Here is an 11,970-nt window from a genome sequence, read left to right as displayed (position 1 = left end):
AGACTACTTGTTTGCTTTAACTCATAGGTATCCCACCACTCGACTACAAATATTCATTCAAGTGTCTGGTATAAGTATAAATATGTTTGTCCGTATTGTTTCTTGCAGTTGTGATTCATCAGACATTTGTTTTCAGAGCTTCAGTTATCCAGTAAGGAAGAAAAAACAGCTCTTTGGTTCATCACCTGTGTCGAACTGAAGCCAACACTGACCGCCCAAATTCTGGAAGGAATTAATTCCTTTCAAATACAGGGAATACATTTGAAGATGACCATTCCTGGGTAATGTACAATTGCTGATCTGACCATTGGCGGCCTATTTTGAACAAACTGTTCAAGCGACTTACCCGTCTCTCAGGAGCAGCAGAAATTCCAAGTCATCACCGGCAGCAGGAGACCTGAAAGAGATAAATAGATTCAGTTGCTGAGAAAGCATATCAACCATGTTTTCCATGCGGAATTCTACAGGAAGCTGAACTGTTCTTTGCTGATACTTACTCCACGCTGCTTGGCGTAATTTTCAAGCTACTATTTTATGCATCCAGTCTAGAATACTTCTGTGGCTAGACAGGAACATGGAGAGAATCACGGCCATGATAGTTTGAAAAAGTATTGCTCCTAAAGCAATTCATTATCTTAAATGCTTCCAAGCCTTTGTGAACAGATCTAACCTCATAAAGAAACCATTATCCTCAAGTTCCACGACCCATTGTATTTTCAAATTCATTGCTGACTCTATTGTATTTTCTTTTGGATCCTTTAAAGACATCTCATTTATCTTTATTGGATTTTCTTTCATTTGGTTTCAAAGTTAAGCCATGCCAGAGAAGTTAAGCCATAGCAGAGAAGAAGTAATCAGTGCATAAAGTCTGAATCTTAAGAAAATGTGTCCCATCTTGCTGAAAAAGCAGAATATTACGAAGAAAGATGTGCTAAAGAGGTTGCCTCAGACAGGGCTATCTGTGTATGCTGTCACAGGTGAAAGCTGCACAACTTGCACTTCAGAAACCTGACTCTTAAAAAAACTCATCTGTAAGCTACCAAGCTTTGCCAGGCTCCCAGGACTCGTACAGATACATAAAGTATAAAATTAGGAAAACAGAAGACTGATTGGTTTTGAAGCCTCAGAACTGAACTGGCAGCTGGTGCAGACAGGAGCCGTGCCCGTGGTGGTCTCTGGCATCAGAAGACTAGAGGTGAGATCAAGGCTGGGAAAGCAGAGACATGGAACCACAACTGGAATTAGAGCTCCGGACATTGCCCGCTCCAGACCCTATTGTATTTAGGTAACAGAGAAGTTAAAAGAGAAACAGACACAAAGTTTTTCTTTTTTGTCTCCCAGATTATTTCAGCATTTCTCAGCATGGAGAAGGCAAAGACCCTGTTCAATAAATACCACGCACTAGAGCAGCTACACTTAAATATTGCTTCCTCCAGCCACACAAAGGTATTGTACTTGACTTCACAGATCTTTCATACTACTAGCCTTAATGCAATTATTTTAGCCTCAAACATCATTGAGCTTCACATTGCAGTTATTAAGTTGATAGCTGCTTTACACATCCTGCACCTAAATTTGCATGGATGCACCTCAAATACTTAACATTTGCCAGATTACAGTATTTACTGCACTATTTTCTACACTAATGATATAGAGAAGTACAAGTATGTGGAGTGTTTAACTCTTCCTATCATCATTATAATTTTTAATGGGTGACAGAAGAAGAACCTCCCTCCCCACCACGTTCCTGCTGCTCAGATGTCACAGGCAAAGACAAAAACCGAATCATTCTCTTCTGCTGCTCCCAGATGAGAATAGCCCAAAACGGATACGTTCCCATGGCGGGAACACGTTATTCCCCCGACGCGAGGACGGAGAAGGCAAGCTGAACCACTGCAAGGCAATGGAGATGGCCAGAAGAGCCCTCTCTGCCCTGCTGAGACACGTCCATGTAGCAGCCTGTGGCCAGGACTGAAGAGGCACAAAGAAATGACTGGCATCCAAAACCCTTAATCCTGAAACACGACGTGACGGGTGACACAGGTAAGGGACTGCAAAGGAATACTGAGGTGATACCAGATGGCTGTGGTTACCATTGCGTTGGGGGTTGAATCTAGACAATGCTTAGGTCCCTGGCTCTGAAAACCAGACGGCTCAGCATTTAAACTGCTCATGGGCTGGGACCGCGCTCAAAAAACCTTTAAAAATGGTAATCGGTAGCAACAGAGCCTATAACATTGGAACAATGCGTGTTGCTTTGTACATGGTAATTTATGCTGTGGCTGGCAGCGTGGGAACCTGTGATAATAGAACAACCCTTCCGCATTTGAACAGGAAAGAAAATGCGCCCAGCAGCAGCAAACAGCGCTCCTCGCCCTGCCGCAATCGCCCTGGGCCCCCAACACCTGAGTTCGGGCACGGCTGCCACCTCTACCAGCTCACCCTGCAGCTCCTGGGCTCGGTGCCGGCACAAGCAAACACCCGTCGTTTAAAACCACTGCTGTTAACAAACTCCTGGGGTTTTAAGGAAAATTTTAATTTCCCAGGTTTGTTGTTTGCTGACTTGATGTCCTCTTCAGCTACCTCCCTCCCCAGCCAGTGACTCCTCAAAATGAGCACAGACCCCAGACCTGGGCCCTGCAGTTAGAGCTCCTTACAGCTGCAGGCTCTCCCAGCAGCAGCTAATATCAACTCCTTCCCTGCCAGGGACAGGGGCTCATGCACTCACTCCAGCACAACAGTCAACCATGACCTCATGACACTTGCATTAAGTTATTTCTCATTTTACCACCATACGAGAGATCAAAGTCAACCAGAAGTCGCACTTGTGCCAGGTTTCACGCTGCGCTTACTTTACACAGAAGTGAACTGTGTCTGAAGAAATAACAACATCTAATTCTTTGTTCTTATCGATCTGTATTATTTATTATTAGTGAATGCATTTGAGCACATTTGGAGACCAAATGAAAAGGTACCTCACTGAACTGTGCACTTTCTAAATAGAATGTTGTAGTAACATATTTCAAATACGGAAAAATACATGAGCACATATGTAAGGAATCATTATCCAGATTTCAGAATCACAGCGTGCACATACACTAATTTGAAGTAAACCGTGAGTAAAAAAGAGAAAGGCAGCCTCCCTTTTCACTGGATAATAAACAAGACAATGCTGGACTTTTAATCAATATTGATAAGCACAAATACATTATTTTGATTAACGGTCAGAGGCATTTGCTGTTAAATCATTAGAAAGTTTCCTACTGGGAGAAAGCAATCTAGCCTAGTCATAAATCAGAAAATGAGGAAGATGTCAAAAAAAAAATCAAATGGCTTACTACAATAAAAACAAACTACCCAGAAATGTCCAACATAAGGACATCAGCTAAACAAAAAGTTGATGTTCAAGTGTCCTTTGATATCAGAATGTCTTTTGCAAGATGTCATATGTTTCCTGATGGTTAGCCAGCTGGTTAATCTGATATCCCAGTAAAAGTTACTGATTCACTGAAAATAAAGGCAAAATGCAATTGCAGCATGCTCCGTTTTAATCTTTCTGCGAACGACCTGAGCAGCGGAGCCACAGGAGCCTTGCCAGACTCCCCTCTGACCACGTGTTACGCACTGGAATCAATACTTCTCTGTTTTCAGGGGACAATAGTTCAAAATCCTTTGGTTTGACTAAACCAGTTTCACATGGGTCAAACTCTCAGGACAAACCTTTGGTCAACAGGCAAAGTCTAATTAAATCCTAGAATGTCATCTCAGCCTCAAACCCTACGTACCTACCATGACACTCCGAACTTCCGTCAGCTACTCGCCCTTTGCTGGGAATGCCTGTCATTACACCTCCCTTCAGATTGCCCTGCGCACACGAACACAGGGCTTTGATTCAGTCTGAGGTCTGCAGAGCTTTGTGGGAGACTCCCAGTGAAGCCAGACAGGATCACACGCATTAAAAAAGCACAAGCCATTCTTTACCATCGATCTTTTCTTCTCACGCTTTTCCTCTGCTCGGTACTGCCTGCCGTGTCATTCTGGATGCAGGCCTACAATAAGATTCATCTCCACCTTTGACTCCTCTTGTAACTCACCATAAGTGCTCTCTGTAGATGCTGGCACAAACACTTCACAACCGCAGTAAGAGCAAAAAATAGATTCATCAAACTCTTTGCACCCTACGAGAAGTCCTTGGATGAATTACATAAACTGATTCAGTCCGAAGAATTTACCACGCATAAAATAAATGGATTTGGATGTGTTAAATCAAGTATTAGTATTGCTTGTGCATCTCTGCTGTTAGTGCAGATACAGATTTGCAGAGCAGTGAATCAACTGAAGCCGGGGAAATCGCCCATGTTTTGCATTTTGATCTGCAAACAAGCTGTAGCGCACGTCTCCGCTCTGCCATTTTCACTGCTGAATCAGATCCATCAAAGGGACAACTGGTAGGTGCTGGTTGCTCCTCTCCCTCCCTCAGCTGTAAATCTCATCTGTGAATTATGGGAGACTTCACATTTAAAAGAGCCAATTAGAAAACATGGATGTTCAAGGTATACTAGTGCTGTTTCCCTAAAATTGATTAAAGGTTGGAGCAAATAACTCCTCCATCATTTGTCCCAAGGGGGCAAAAATAAACACTGCCAAATGTTTGTTTTCACTTCTACTGGTAGATTGAAATAACGCTGCTCATGAACAGCACGTTAGGGAATATGGCTTCAGTTGCAGGGGTTTGAATCTTCCATGATATACAGACATTATTTGAAGTTTATCTTCACTGAGTTTTGAATATGATATGGTAAAAGGAAAAAAAGTGGTAAAACTTCCATTAAATGAGCTGCAGATGCAGCTGCTTTAACATGAGATTGCGAAATTATGCAGCTATTCCACATGCTGCTTTTCAGAGTGCACTTTAACCTGTACTGTGGCTCTGCAAGGAAAAAAGAAAAGAGAGGAAAATTCAAGATGAAAAAATCACCAAAGGAGACGTGTCATCATCCTGTATCGTAATGCCTCTTAGGGTGTCCCGGCCTCCTTGATGACTCACACTTTTTAGCAGCTCTTTTGATTCCATCACATTAATTTTCAAAGTCTTCTAATCTCAACTGTACTTGTAAATCGGAATAGCCGGAATAACCCCACTGAGGCTGCAGCGTAACTGCGTGCGGCTGACTGCGGCCGGAGGATCGGGCTGCAGATTTCTTTTCCAATTATTTGTCTAATCTACTACCTGTGATCTGTCTGTGAGCTACGGAACCATCCCACACTACGTGTAGGTGCGGTTTGTCATAACTGATACTGGACTTTGTTGTCACAGTTTCAATTTAAACTTCGATATCAGCAAGGAAGAGACGAAGGATGCCTTCTTCCCTGACCTGCATCTCAATTTTCTGGATTATGAAACTATCTCCATGGAACTGAAGAACTCACTTATGTTGCCCTGGTTTCAAGTAGAACCGGGCAAGGAAGAGATACTTCGGGATCACTGATCAATCTGAGACACGTTAAAAGAAGAAAATCAGAAAAGCCTAACTAAAAGAAAAGCTAACATACTGGTGAAGCAAAACGTTCAGATAGCTGGTTTGGGCTAAACATGTTTTTTTTTTTCTCCTGGACATGGTCAATCTTACCCCTATCAATGTAACACTGATGTTTTCAGAAGAAAATGGCAATTAAAAGAAATTTCTAAACAAGATATCCGTAAACCTAAGCAAAATAATACTTTTTTAAAGCCTCCATCTGCTGTATGACTCAAAAATAATGTGTATTTTTCAAAGCCTGCTGGGATTCAATTTATATTTTCATTGAAAACATTTTGCGCAAAAACGTTATCCAGTCCCAACTCAAAATGTTAGAACAAACACTAACGAGGAGTTCTCCTCCGATCCTAGTCTCTAACAACCTCCTTTAAGATCATTTTTGCCTTCCTGGCAGCCTTGGGAATTTCACTTCCACGCATTTAAATGGCCGAATTGTAGCTCCTCGAATACGGTCTTGATCCAAACTGAAGGTCATGCAGAGGAAACTGGGAGAAGAGGTAAACTCCCACCAGGAGCTCTGCATTTCTGTTTCAAACCCGTAAATTACTTTCCAGCCAATGCATTTTAGGATTGCAATTTTTATCAGGAACTTGGTTTGCTAGCCAGCATATCTCCTGTGGGATATGAATAGCTTAGTAGGATCTTGCTAAGACAAAGACCAGGTAACCTATTATAGCGTTGTTCTTTAGGTCTACAGCCCTGAAGGCCTATGCAAAGAGCATCGGAAATTTCGGAAAATGAGAGAAACATAGGTCAAGAAGCAGTTATTAGCCAGGCTGTGTGGGGACATCCCACAGAGACAAGCTGCAATTAAATAATAGTCACTGTGTTCCTCCCAGCTTGGTTTAACATCAGGGAAATCGATGAGAAGCAGGGCACAGGAGCACAGGCACTGTGCTTGCTGGAGTCTAGTCCTCTTTTGTTCCTGGTGACCTCTTTCCAAAGAAAACAGTATCTGCTCAGTTTTAAAAAAAAAAAAAAAAAAAAGAAGTGGTTACTGAGGAAAAAGGAAACTCAAATGTGCCCAACAACTGCCGGGAACACAAACCTGAGAGGGGCTCAAATAAAATGTATCTGATTTGGTTTTTGCTTAAGTGAAATGGAGACAAGGCAGCTCTAGCGTACCAAACAACGCACATTCATCCTCATTGCTGCAGCAAATGCAAGTTGTTATTAAACAGCTTACAAAACCCGTTGGGAACCGGCTGACCTCCCCAGAAAACAAAGCTATTAATTTGTGCCACCCAAGACTCTGCTCTAGTAGTTCTGCCCCAAATTCTGCAAGCAGAGGGCCAGGTTCTGAAACCAAGAGTTACTGCTGATAGATGTAAGCTCACCTGGTCAGATATCATACACAGGCTCAAATATTAGTCCACTGTTTCATGGACATTAACGAACCAGCATTAAAATTGCTTTAAAAACAAAATCTAGCAAGGCCAGAAGGAAAATGCCGATATGTATCTCTCAGCCACTACTGAGTTAATCTTGGGTTTCAAAGCACCATTTAAGCTGTCTGGGGGAAATAATTGAGTGGAAATCTGTTTTAAGTACTGTGCTTTGATTTTATCTAGGAATACGATAATCAATCTCTGGTCTGAAAGCTGCGGATTACAAAATGTACCAGAGCAAATGGGAATTTTATTGGCTCAGAAATAAACATGAAGGGGCAAGCATACAGATGACCTTGCAGGGGATGGATGACAGTGAGGGAGGAAAGGCAGCTGGTGCCGTCCTTTAATCATCCAATGCATCTTCTCAAGGAGGAATCCCAGCTTCTGAAATGCGAACCAGCCGCCTCTGGTGCTGAACGCAAGGGGATGGGCTGAGGCCGCTGATGGCCACTGCCAGGAGGCAGCTATGGACCGCCTGGGAAGGGCACAGAGCAAAGCACAGGACCAGTGGTTCTCTGCCTGCAAAGGAAGGCTTGCTGACCCTCTGTTTCCTGTAAGCAACACAGGAATAATGCTCTGTCACACCGCTCAGCCCAGATTCAGATTCACACTGCTCAAGTCATCTTCCCCTCCTAGAAGCTACCTACAAACCCAGGAAACTCACGGTTAGGGGGGTTTCTTCCACCAACACCCCTAAAAAATAAAAGCCAAGTAGTAGAGGCTTTGTTCTTGTTCATGTTTTACGATTCTAGGGCCAAACAAGCAACTTCAGACTAAGTACAAACAACCCAAGCTCCTTTGCCTCGAAGCTGGAAGAAAAACCCCTTCAAAAATTCCCAACACTTGAGCCCATTTCTCCGAATTTGGCGTCGGCCACTGCCTGGCTGATAGCCCCAGGGACGGCAGCCCTCCTCCATCCATCCAGCGGATAGCTGCGAGGCAAGACCTTCCTGCCGCTTTCCTTCAACCATTCCTCCTTCCTAACATACCCTTTCTTCATAAAAGCACATGACTTTGCCTATACATTTCCCATTCTGAGATCAGGCTAGCAGCTCACGTAGACAAAAATAGTTCTTCAAGTGAAAAGGAAATAAGACTTTTCTCTTGGCTTTTCAACTTTATCTTCAGATCCAGGTGACCTGGATAGAAATCTCCTCTTCTTACCCCTGTTCCATGTAGATATTGCAGCCAGGCTCATCACCAGAATGTCTGACCTTCCACATAAAGCTTCAGAAAACATCCTACATACAAATGCAACGCCCAGTCAGACCAGAGCTGGCGAAATGCAGCCCAAAGTGCAGAACGGGGAAAATGAGTACACGGCATTTATTCCGGGTGGTTCTGATGTTGCTGATCCCATCAACAAACTATGACAAGCTCCTGAAAGGGATAAAACCAGACTCCCTAAAGATAAGCCTGGGGGCAGCATGCCAAAGTTTGAGGGACGGTGTGCTAGCAAGGTCCTTGGGTCTGCCGTCTCAGGGGAGGTGACGGCATGGCGACCATGCCCATGGTGAGGGGATGGCGACCCATGTGGCAGCAAAGACTCAAGGGTTATGGATGCCCAGGGGAGTGATTGGGTCGCCATCTTTGGTGATACTTAAAAGGCATTTAGACATGGTGGTGAGGGACATGGTTCGGTGGTGGATGTGGCCGTGCTGGGTTAACAGTTGGACTTGATGATCTTAAGAGGTCTTTTCCAAGCTAAACGATCCAATGATTCTATACAATTGACTCTTACTGCACTGCAAACATCCACACAAGGATGACCAAGTGAACGATCCTACGGTGCAGAACACCATGCAAGCTAAGACAGGAGGAGGACTAACGTCCCCAAACCAACGTGCTGTCACCACACGACACCCAGCGCACCTCTCCCGGTTGCTTTGTGAGGCGCCCTGCTCAAAGCGGCTCGGAGGCTGAGCACCGCCCCAGGCAGGCAGGCTATCAGCTTCTTCCCTGGCTTCCCCACTCACACCCCCAGGCCAGGAGGAGGGGTACCAGTAAGACTGTACCAGCGCAGAGGGCTCCAAGCGCTTTTGTGAACAGACTTGTACAATGACAGACTTCATCTCATTGCGACGCTTTTGTGTCCCAAGCAGAACGTGTCTGAACACTCAACCACTCACAAATACGCATACGTAATTATATATAAATCCCCCTCCCCTCTTCCCTGCTCTCACTTCCCCTGAAGCCAGTTTCAAGGGTGCAAAGCTGTAGGCAAAACTCCCTGCCAACATATGAGCCGGGGAGCCTGTTTTCCACTGATGAGCTGGTGCTCCATACCTGCTTCCCAGCCTCGCACCCGTGCCCAGGTGCTGGGCGCCCCCGCCTATCGCAGTCCGCACAGGAGACGCTTCCAGGCCTAGCGAAGGGCACACAGCTAAACCACGACTGCCTCTGGGAGACTTCCTTCTCTCACGTACGCGTGCATTCCACGTTACACACACTGTGGCATTTGATAAACTATTTGTGAACTTTAATATTCGGATCTGTCTAATATTAAAAAGGCTTTTGAAAAATCTTTCCCCTCCTGAAAATATTTCTAAGCCACGGGGGCTTTTTTGTGAAATGGCTTTTTTCCTTCCTTTTCAGTGTAATACAATATGTTATTCAAGAGCCAAAAAGTTGTCAGTTTTTGTGTTATGATAATCTTCTCAAGCATCCAATTTTCTTCTGCTTTTTCCCTTCGCGCTGTCACTCACATGCTAGCCTGTCACAAAAGAAAACGTCTGAATACATTAATTACAACTTGTTAGACCTCCATATAGTTAATTCTATTGAGGAAATCAAATGACTTGGAAAATAACTAAAGAGAAACAGTTGCTGGTATTGCAGAATTTTTATGCATTGCACTTCAAAGCTGGAGCTTTGCAAGACAACAAAAATGATTATTATAGAGAATGAGAAAATCAAATACAACTTGATCCTCTACCCTTGGAATGTTTTCTGAATGCATTACAATATATATTTTCCATCCTGGAAAGAGCAGTTGAACTCTTTTCACATATTACCTTCTTTTATGGTGTAATTACAAATGCCAGTTCTGAAATTACAGTATAAAAACTTTCTGAAGCTAGGAAGAGATCCAGTTCTAAGTCCCTACTCACACAAACGTCACAGACGACAGTGATGTTTCCATTAACATGAATAAAAGATAATTCTGTTGGGTCTAAGAAGACGAACGAGTTGCCCTGGGATTTGTGAAGGGAGGTACTCACATGATTACCCTCAGTAAGGTTTGTCAGCCTGACTCCCATGGCTCTGCAGAGTGGTAGAGCTAGATTTGTAACTGTAAAAATCACACTTAGAGTTGAGCACACACGGAACTATTATGCTTAGAAATGACGATTTTGGTTTTGTAATCTGAGACACAAAAATAACAGCAATAGTTTGGACCATTGCTCAGCAAAAAACACTTTTAAAAGTACCGACTGCCCATCAGGTCTCCATGGCAGCAAAAGCTAGCTCGCACCAAGTTTTATATGTGGCTCACCTAGAGAGGCAGCTCTGCAGAAAAGCCTACCAGAACATCTTTGAAGACTATGCTGCTAGTGAGACGTGATTTCACTGAACAAAGAAAACATTTTTAGGATTACGCAAAAATCCTTACACGCAGAAGCAGGCAAATGCTTCCCAAATCTAAGCCCTGTTAGCCTTCTACCTTAAAGACATATCATTATTCTTACATTTGAATTAATAGCCACTCTTACCTGTATTAAATCATATTAGTGGTGGGAAAAGACAATGAAGTTTTTCTCGCTTTTAAGGAGTTATCTGAACAAGCGAGACAAAAATAAAAACACCTTTGGATGACACCAATCTTGTCCGCTTTCTCACAGAGGTAAGGTTTTGTTAGTCAGCCCTGTTGAAAGATCCACCCTAAGAATCTGGAAAAATAGATACTCGTGCATTGATATTTTATCAGTATTTTTAACTGCGCCACATCACTGCTAGAGCCAACAGACTGCAAGTGTATTCCAGTGAACGTTCTGCTACTGCAGGCTAACCATTTAACTTCTCATTGAAACGCATTGGTTGTAAGAAATTTGTAATTCATATGTAGTCTTCATTAGCTCCACTGTTGCGGCAAAATCTCCGAATGCGGTTACAATACCTGTGTCTCCATCCATCCTGTGAAAGGTAACGGCGTTGGGTGTGGGTACCCAGAGGACTCCAGCGCGGCTCGGCCTCCCCGGGGAGCAGCAGGCTGGTGCTCAGGCCTCACCGCCCGGCACAGCGGGCACTGGCGACGTGCACATCAGGGCTCTCCCTCCCCCAGTCACGTTCAGGTTTTCATCTTAGAATGGGTATGCTAGAACACAAATGCAGTCGTTCTGTGGTTTCCTTAAATCATTGCCTGAAATTTGGCTCTCAACATTCAAACGTCTCCTAATACTCTCCGTCTCATTTTGAAAAAAATGGGCAAAAGTTCTGGGTTTCTTTACACCTAAGTTTTACACACCTCACGAATCAGAAGTAACTCGTGCACACACACAAAAATTACTTTTCCTGAGGAACCATGTTTGAGTTTCTTTTCAGTAGTGTCCCAAGGGGAAGAAAGGAGAAATTCTAGGGAAGTGCTCAAGCTCAGTTTGCTCTTTGCAGCAAAATATTTGAGAAGACTTAAGAAGAAATTCAATAAACATTCCTTGCCCTTAGAAGAGAACCACTCAAGACGCTGCAGTCTTCTATTTCGATAGCAAGTAAGTGCTTTAAAATCCACAGAACCAAGTGCTCAGGAAAGATAAAACCTGCAGATCATTTCTTTTCACAAGTGAGAGAGAACTCGGGTTTTGGATACGAACCTGTGCTGGAGCAGGCATGGTCACTCATGATCCGAAGGCTCTGACTCATGAGCTCAGTGAGCCGTGCCATGGCGATCCGAGAGGGCACAGTCCCCACAGGCCCATCCCAGTTCACATTCATCTGTGGGGTGGCAAAACAGGAGGAGTGGGCGCAGTTCAAGCTGTGCTATTTGCATAACAATGCCTGGCTGGCAGAGAGACATGGCAGACAGCTGAAATTGCCCCAGCATG

At 43.9% G+C, this 11,970-nt stretch overlaps 1 long non-coding RNA gene across 1 annotated transcript in view; it reads right to left on the bottom strand.

The window, feature by feature from the left end:
• Window positions 1–340: 340 nt before the first annotated feature.
• LOC135314037 (uncharacterized) overlaps window positions 341–11,970 on the bottom strand; it is a 68,648-nt gene continuing 57,018 nt past the window's right edge. The window contains exon 4 of the long non-coding RNA XR_010373523.1: window positions 341–397. This is a non-coding gene — a long non-coding RNA (uncharacterized LOC135314037). The remainder of the gene's footprint in view (window positions 398–11,970) is intronic.

This window comes from Phalacrocorax carbo, chromosome 6 (genome assembly GCF_963921805.1).
Source record: "Phalacrocorax carbo chromosome 6, bPhaCar2.1, whole genome shotgun sequence".
NCBI classification, from domain to species: Eukaryota; Metazoa; Chordata; class Aves; order Suliformes; family Phalacrocoracidae; genus Phalacrocorax; species Phalacrocorax carbo.
The sequence above is the reverse complement of the archived record's forward strand: the minus strand, read 5'-3'. Positions and strand labels throughout refer to the sequence as shown.